We start from the raw sequence: 9,203 nt of genomic DNA on the forward strand, positions 1-9,203 counted from the left end.
AATATGATGGCCAGTGGCTTAGCAACTTCATTCGCCAGCTCCTTCAGGACCTGCAGATGGATTTCATCAGATCCCATGGACTTGTGTACGTTCAGATTTTTAAGATGGTCTCGAACCAGATCCTCTCCTACAGTGGGCCCAAGGTCTTCATTCTCACAGTCCCCGCGTCTGCCTTCAGAGACTTGGGTGCTGTGGTCAGAGCCTTTGCCAGTGAAGACCGAGGTGAAGAAGTCACACAGAACCTCAGCCTTCTCCAAATGCAGCGTAGCTAGCTCTCCCAAGAGCTTCCTGAGGGGGCCTATGTTCTCCCTAGTCTTTTTTTTATTTGCTATGTACCTGTAGAATCCCTTCCTGTTATCTTTCACATCCCTAGTGAAGTTTAATTCTAACTGGGCCTTAGCTTTCCTAATCTGGTCCCTAGCTTCCCAGACAACATCCCTGTACTCTTCCCAGGCCGCCTCTCCTTGCTTCCACCTTTTATAAGCCTCTTTTTTCATTTGAATTTTCCTCAGCAGCTCCTTATCCATCCAAGGAGGTCTCCTGGCCCTCCTGCTGCACTTCCTTCTAGTTGGGATGCAACACTCCTGAGCTTGTAGCAGGTGATCCTTGAATATCAACCAACAGTCTTGGCCACCCCTGCCCTCTAGGGCTATATCACATGGAACCTTCCTAAGGAGGTTTCTGAAGAGGCCAAAGTCTGCTCTCTTGGAGTCCAGGGCTGTGAGCTTGCTGCACGCTCTTCTCACTGTCCTGAGGATCTCAAATTCAACCATCTCGTGATCACTGCAACCAAGGCTGCCCTGGAGCGTCACATTTCCAACGAGCCCTTCCCTGTTGGTGAGCACGAGGTCATACTTTACCTCTCAGAAAATAAAAATCCCTATTATATGCTGCAGATACTATTTTAAGAGAAAGCTAATTACTGTCATAACCATAGCTGTAAATATTGTAGTCACTTACACTAGAAATCTTTTATGGTATGAACAATTGCTAACTTACCAATTCTATAATAATGATCCAACTTATCCCACAAACTTCCCCCCTCTGGTTTTGGAAGGTTAATACTTTTAAGTGGCTCATAAATTGAACCTAAAAAAGAGAAAACAAAATCAAGACCAGAATTAGTTTAATAATTGTACTACTGCTAACAATTACTGTAATATGATTTTTTGATGTTTGTTATATAAAAGCACAACTCATCAAATTCAAATTCAAACAAAAGTAGTTGCAATATTTCTAATCTCAGAGAATAATTTTTATACACATTTATTCTGTAAGACCTGTCCAAAAAAAACAAGACCTCCATCTGGCTCTCTCATGCCTTGTAGATATTTAGCTACATAAATGTCATAGTTTAATTAGCACATGCTACGTAAAGATAATAGATAAATTATTGAAGACAGCCTATTAAACATTAAAGATTTTCTAGAAACATTTTCTTACAAGTATGCTACATACAGCATTCCTAAGGATTTGTAGAAAAGCGGAAGAGGGCCAAAAGTATCCCAAATTTAACTATGACTTCCCTACCTGCCTTCTAAAATGGTGAAGCGTGCAACACCATTAACATTTGACCCATCCTAACCTCATTTGTACCCACCCTAGCAATAACCTTAGCTAATTTCATGACTTGAATCAAAAAAGGGGTTATCTTTTTCTTATGTACTACCAAAGCTTAAATAACCTATTCAACACATAAAGCTCCTAAATTACCTGTATTCCAGAGAAATACAATGCTATCTAATCTACATATTTCCTTCTAAATATCCCACAAATTGACTGCTTTCCTATTTGCACCTGAAAAGCCTGTTTTCCTGGTAGCTGAATTGAGCTACCTATTCAGTTTCTTAAAAATTACAGGGGTAAAACACTTCTAATTTAAGAGTAAGGTATTGCTCTGCTTCCATAAATCACTTCAGCTTCATTTGGTTTTCTGGATGGCAAGATCTCCCAGAGCCATCTGGTAACAGGAAGAATGAGAATTTCCCTTTTCTGGGCTGCATGATGCCCTTCTGACAAGCTCAGAAATCAACTGCTAGGGAAGCCCAACCAACAAAGCAGTCTGGCAGGATGCAGCACAACAGCATGCTGCTATTCAAGCTGCCTCTTCCGCACTCACAGCACATACCCAAGCATTAGACAGGAGATTGTCCATACACAAGGTCTCATCTAAATGAAAGGAAAGCATGTGGAGTGGTGACACAAACTTTATTAATCAAGTCCTGTGGTGGGGAGACTGGAAAATGTTTCCTGCCTCTCAAGAACTCAACCTCGCCCTCCAAATTAGTATCACTTTTGCTTTGCAATTATAGTGGTTAAAAATAATAAATAAAACAAACAAACAAACAAACAAACAAACACAACAAAAATCCACCCTTCCTTGAGCAGACTCCTGTGGATCTGTTGTGCCTGGATTCTCCAGTGACATTTACCAACACATCTGAGCTTACCCACAGCTTCTAGTTTCCTCACTGGGAGAGGCTAAGTTACAAATAACATGTGCACACAGGGAAAGGACCAGAGAAGGAAGCACAGAGAGCCCAATTTATTTGAGTTGCCTATAGAAACAAAGCTAAAAGAAATGAAGTTGGTCTATAGTGGAAAAGAAAAACAGTATATCACAGCTTTTGTATATTCTCTTTAAAAATCAACAGAATGAAGAGCATGAGAATGCCAAAGTACCACGTACATATTATATTCTTTTAGATGCTTGAAACTTTACTAGAAGAAATAAATTAAAACACCAGAGTAGACTGTTATTGAAACATAAAGGTGAAAAGAATTCAAGGTTCAAGAAAACTGACCCCCCCAAAAAAATCTGATGCCTTGAAAGTATCTGTTACATTACTCCCCCTACAGATAGGAAAACGTGGTTAAAAGAATACTCAAAATCAAAAGCTTCCACATACTCTTTATTAATTCCTCATTAGCATCTATATAGTTCATTTTTTGCTGGGTTGTCTAGAATGCCCTGCTGGAAAAATTCTGGGTAAATCATATTTCATTGTACTACAATGCAAACAAATTCAAGAAACAGACAGGACAAACATGAAGCTATCTGTTCTTTCCATGTGTTCTTGTAGTGAGACCATAACCCAGCAGAAGCTATTTTTAGGATAGCTAAAAAAAGACCATCTGTGCTCTTTTCCAACATCTAGTTAAAAGTTCATTTAAACAAGATAAAAACCTGCCAGAGAAAGCCATTTTCAATTAGATATTTAAAATAGGTTTTCAAACTGGGAGGAAAAAAAAACAAAACAACAACAACAACAACAAAAAAACCAGCAGCAAGACCTCAACACTTAAACATGAAAGAATGAAACATGCTAATAGTACCCTCAAGTTCTCAGTTTGTACCTGAAAAGCGTTCTTGAGAAACAGAACTAGGATATCAATTTCAAATACTATTTTATATAAATATCTGACTTCATTGTAACTATACAGTGCAGTTTTATTGTAGATAAGTAAGTAGATATGCTAGGAAACAACATAAAAAAATATTTTGTTCACTCAATTACTTTTTCAGCTGTTTCCCAAGGTAACAACCCTACACAAAATTTAAATAGGGTGCATGGTCCTTCCACAATGAAGTATGCCCATTAATTCCCTACAGAAGTATACTCCTGCAAGTCTGTAAAAAAAAATACCAAAACAAAAAAAACCCAACCCAAACCCAACCAACCAAAAAAAAAAAAAATCACGAAGAAAACATACAGATAGGAAATCAAAAGTGTTGCTTCTTGCATTAATATAGAATCATAGAATCATAGAATAGTTGGGGTTGGAAAGGACCTTAAGATCATCAAGTTCCAACCCCCCTGCCATGGGCAGGGACACCTCACACTAAACCATATTACCCAAGGCCTCGACCAGCCTGGCCTTGAACACTGCCAGGGATGGAGCATTCACAAACCTCCCTGGGCAACCTATTCCAGTGCCTCACCACCCTAACAGGAAAGAATTTCCTCCTTATACCCAATCTAAGCTTCCCCTGTTTAAGTTTTAACCCATTACCCCTTGTCCTACCACTACAGTCCCTAATGAATATATTTAACGTCTTATATGAGAACACTCAAAATCTTTACCATACGTCCAATGAAATCCCCAATTGCCTCTAAATACTGCACTGACTAAATAGTATAGTGGGAAGTTCTCTTGAGGTAAACTATTAGCAGTGTAAATACTTATGCACATACAACCTCTGGAGCTGAGAGTATTATGTTACCTTGAGGTTACAGTACTTTCCCATTCATTTCATTTTTATTTCAGTTACACTTGAGATTAGCTACGAACTGCCTAGATGTTTAGATTTAAAAGCTATGGCAAACATTTTGAAACACTTCTCCCATACTTATATATATGGAAGCTTTGAACACCCACACATTCTTCAAGATGGCATCAACTGCAGATATTAAAAACATGGATCAGAATGGAGTACTGGGCCTAGTCAATGGATACAATTTGTGTACTTCAACAATTGATTATTCGAATTTTTCAAAGCACAGAATTTATAAAAAAATACCAACCAACCAAATACACACCTCCCTGAATTTTGCTTACAAACAAATGGAAACAACATGACAAGAATTTTATTTCTAGAATGAAAAGAAAATGGTTACTTGCATAATTAAATCAGCACAGACCCTCAAAAACCCTAACAAAAAATGAACAAACTGACCATATCCCTTTAAATCTGACACTAGCTCTGGATGCAAGCCAACAGAGGAGACATGAACAAGTTCTGGACTTCAGACCACAATTAATTTCATTACCCAGAAAGTCACTGGGACTAAAGAGGATTTTATTTCTTCATACAGCAAAGTTTAAGAAATGATTTCACATGAATAAATCAAATCTTACCAACATCACATTTCCTTTCCCTCTAGACTTCTCAATCTCTCCTGAGCTCAGACTTAACACAGTACTGGAGAGATATAATACAATTGATTCTAATAGTTTTCTGCCATGAAATACCTCTGCTTTTAAGTCCAAACCCATGAGCAAGACGATATCAGAAAATAATTTGTCAGAAGCATTTCCACTAGAAGGAAAGTTCATTTCTCACATATGTAAATATGTGAACTCTGAGTCCATGAACCGAATGCGCACCAACTGTGCTGTTGCTGATGGGGATTTTTAATCACTACATACAGGAGGAAACTACGATCTCACAGCTGACTCTGCTTTGAGCTAAGAGCTTAGAGTAGATTGCTTCCAAGCTGAACTGTTCTACAATTCAGTGAAAACATGACAAAGAAACTCCCTGAAAGGGGCTGAGGGAAGAAAAAAGAGGTATTAAGGTATTCCTCTATCTGAATAAACAGTAGGAGTAAACACAAGGTACAAAGTATACCTAGGTTGAGTGATAATAAAAACACAGGTAAAATGAGTAAAACCTTGTAGTAGTTTCATTTAACTAGTATTAAAGTACAAAAGTTTTCAACTACCACTTATCAAGAAAAATGTGTTAGACTGTGCATACAATTCAATTAGACTTTCACAGAAAAAGAAAAAATATGTATCAATTGATTCTGTCCTTTACTAGTCATATGAAGTGATTTCTCTCTACAGTACATTACACTTAACAGAAATTACTGATTTCAGGATTTACCATAACCAACAACACATCGAAGTTAATGAACACCAGAAATAAAACATTGACTATCATGTCAGTGCACAGAAGCTTCTCATAATCAAAGTACACCAAAATGCTAAAGTCTGCAAAGCAAGGCCTGTAAATGCTACAAGCAAGACAGGAAACCGTATCGGATACTCAAGGCAGTCACTGCCACTTCTGAGAACTCAAAACAATAGCTCTTCAAACTACTAAAAATGATAATTTTGCATAATAAACATCAAGTACCAGTAAAACAATTAGGAAAGAGTAAATTGTTTTTGTTACAATGTCAGTACTTCACATGTCCCGTATCATTAAGACACGCAAAACAGAAATGCCACAGGCAGGGCAGGGTAGCTAAAGTGACTCAGTTCTAGCAAGAGACAGCTGAAATCCCCTTACCTGGCTAGTCTCCCTAGCACCTGTACTGCTCCTGTGTTTCAACACAGACTAAACAAGAGTCCTATGTCATTTTCCGCAGATCAGCCAGTATCACATGTGGATGCATCTGTTCCAGTCAAACTCTTTTCAATATATATAGAGGTAAATCAGTTAACAGCCTTGATAACATCATATATTCTAGCCTGTGCTGTATTTAAAGAGAAGCTGCACCAGGAGGCTTTATTTTGCCTCCACCTGGTTTCCAAAAATCAAGCTTTGGAACAGTGTCTGACTTACTGGAGGTTTTACTTCTTTCCACCAAACCAGTCATATAGGAGGTTTTTAGGAGTTAATGCTAAACACCATTCTTGGTGCACCTTTCAAACAACAATCATTTTAAAAAGAGAAACTTTAGTTCAGAAACTGTTCCACTGAGACACTTACAAGAACAAAAACCACAAACAAAATGAGAGCTGAGCTGTAGATCTCAAACCTCAGTAGATTCCAGTTTTCAGAAATTTCCACTGAAAGAGCTCAAATTTTTAGGTTCTACTGTACACTTCTAAAAACTGCTAGCACAAAACACTGCATGAAACACAAAACACAATTCTTTTTTGTTGAGCTAAAAAGCCACAAACAAAACCGAAACACACAATTGCACACTTACCAAATTTTGAAAAAGCATGTGCAGAGACGGTTCTGTCATCATCCAAATTGGCCATTTCAATTTGGTGCAGCTAATCACAAACGTCTCAGGCTAAGCTACAGTGATTTTGAGAACTGTTTAGTACATGTTAAAGGCAACCAGCATTAAGTTAAAGCAATGTTAGTGGAGTTATTAATATGACAGAGTGAAAACAAAAGGGATAGGATAGTGTCATTACATTTCACATTTCTCTCTCTACCCTAAAAATTTGTTTTATTTTGCTTTTACTTCCATAAAACTTGCCAGACTAAAATGACAAAGTCAGTCTGCACAAAGTCCATTTTATGGACATGAGACAGTCACTTTGTTATTCAACAGGAAATTTGCACTGATGTCAAAGGGTGCTGAATAAAATCTATTCGATATATTTCAAGATAAAATAAAAACACCGATTTAATGAGTGCATATAAAAGTGTTAAGCAATAATAAAGAGAGCTGAAATTCTACTTATACTTAGAGCTGCTAACAATTATCAAAGCAGCAACAAATGAAACAGTATTTTATTGCTCAAGGTAGCAAAAAAAAAATAATCTCAATTAAATTTGATTTTACTGGCAAAAATGTAATACATAAACATGAAGATACAGATTACCTCCTACAGGATAGAGTTTTAAAAGATACTTTGCTGTCAACTACAAAACATGAACATATGCATTTCATGCATGCATGTCGATATTCCATGTTTATTATATCTTACTCCAAGCATCATACTAAAACAACCAAACCAAACCGCTCTGGTTGTAAACTGTGATTCTGGAGCACAGATCCCAGCCAATTCAAAACATTATGGGCGAGTTTCAGTCACCTTCAATGACTATACCAATAATGCCACTTTCTGATAGTGTCAGAAGGTTAAGTATAAAAGCTCTGAAGTTAAACCAATTTTAGCATACTTAGACGCAGGAGTAAATTTGAGAAACAAGAACATGATTTGCATTTTTAGACAAGAATGTTACCTGGAAGATTATGTACAAAATTTGATTTTAAAACAAGTCTTTTATCAGAAAAGCATTTCAACTAAAATAATCTTTATTTCCTGAGTAAAAAAAAACTTCTTCAGTTCCTGTTTAAGTGACAAAAATCTCTACAAACAGGAAGAAAAAGTGAACTACAATAACAACCTGTCATTTTTATAGGATACCTTTTCATACTCATTTAACAAAAAAGAAAACTCAAGGACTTAAAATCATCCAAATGCCTTCTGCAGTCACAAGGTCTAATTTGCATAGGTTGGCATGGTGCCCTGTGCCTCAGAGTTCACATACACCCAACATGAAGGTTCCAGACTTTATTTTGTGGACTACATTTGTAAATCAATTTTCAGATAACAATACCACGCAGTCAGAACTAGCCAAAAGCAATAACTCATTTACTGGATAGTCTTAATCACAGTATTTTGCAAATTCATACTACACATAAGTAGAATCTTTAAAGCCATATGAATTAAACCAGTCTTCAATCAATCAATTCTCTTTATGAGTGCCCTCAGAAAGCCCCAGGTTTTCTTCACCGTCTGATCAGTCACTACCACAATAGAACTAATTGCAAATAATGCAATCGCGACTAAGCTTTACAAGCACATACTAAACACCACAGAGATAGTTTAGAAAACTGTTTCCATTGGAGTATTAACAATAAAATCTCAACTAAGGCTGTGTTTAATTAAAAAAAAAAATAAAAAAATAAAGGTTTTTTAACTTTGGAAATTCAAGACAACGCAGTAAACATCATCCTGTCATTCAGACCAGCATATAGCTGCCACGCAGTCCAGAAGTTCAGAACAAAAAATTCCCATGTTAAAAATAAGTGCCTTTACCCAATGGAAACCTGGCACTTCGGTGTACGTGGCTGCAATTTTAAAATACTTCACCTGTTCGGCAACCTTAGAAACAGCTGAAAAACGGCTGTAAGAGCTAGCCACCTGTACAGCGGCCTGCGAGCCACCTATAGCTCGCCACCGCGGGAGGCCCGACCGCCCTTCGGGCATGGCGGCAGGAGGCCCCGCCGGTCCGAGCGTCTGCCCTAGGGGGGATGGCAGCGCCGGGACAACCCCGCGAAACCGCCCCCGCCCCGCGCCGGGCACGACAGCCACAAGGACGAAGTCGGCCAAAACCTCCTGGGGCGCGAAGAACTGCGGTGGAGCTGGCGAGAAGAGGGAACCCGGAGCTCCTCGCAAGCAAGCAAAGAGGTCACACCTGAACGTTTAGAGCGAGCGCGCAGCTCCAACATCTTCCAGCTCACGTCAGCCATATGGGCTGCCGCCGTCGCCGTCGCCGCTATGCCGGTGAGGACCCGCCACCCCTGCCACTGAGCTCTCGTCGGGACAGAGGCTCCCGCCTCACGCTCGCACAGACCTATCCACACAGCGGCCCCCGCGTGCCTACTGGCGACAGCCGTAAAGAAACCAGCGGAGGCCGTCACACTATTGTCGCAAAGCCATCGGGTCAGTCCCGGAACTGAGCCGCTGTTGTGTCGGGCACGCCCCCGTGCTGCCGTAAG

The 9,203-nt window shown here is 39.0% G+C and overlaps 1 pseudogene; it reads right to left on the bottom strand.

Annotated features, from left to right (window-relative positions):
• Positions 1 to 9,039, bottom strand: part of LOC133223715 (phosphorylase b kinase regulatory subunit beta-like) — a 56,681-nt pseudogene extending 47,642 nt beyond the window's left edge.
• Positions 9,040 to 9,203: the final 164 nt, after the last annotated feature.

This window comes from Neopsephotus bourkii, unplaced genomic scaffold (assembly GCF_033783945.1).
Source record: "Neopsephotus bourkii isolate Nb327-2 ecotype Australia unplaced genomic scaffold, CSIRO-AGI_Nbou_v1 NB_1648, whole genome shotgun sequence".
In the NCBI taxonomy this organism is placed as follows: Eukaryota; Metazoa; Chordata; class Aves; order Psittaciformes; family Psittacidae; genus Neopsephotus; species Neopsephotus bourkii.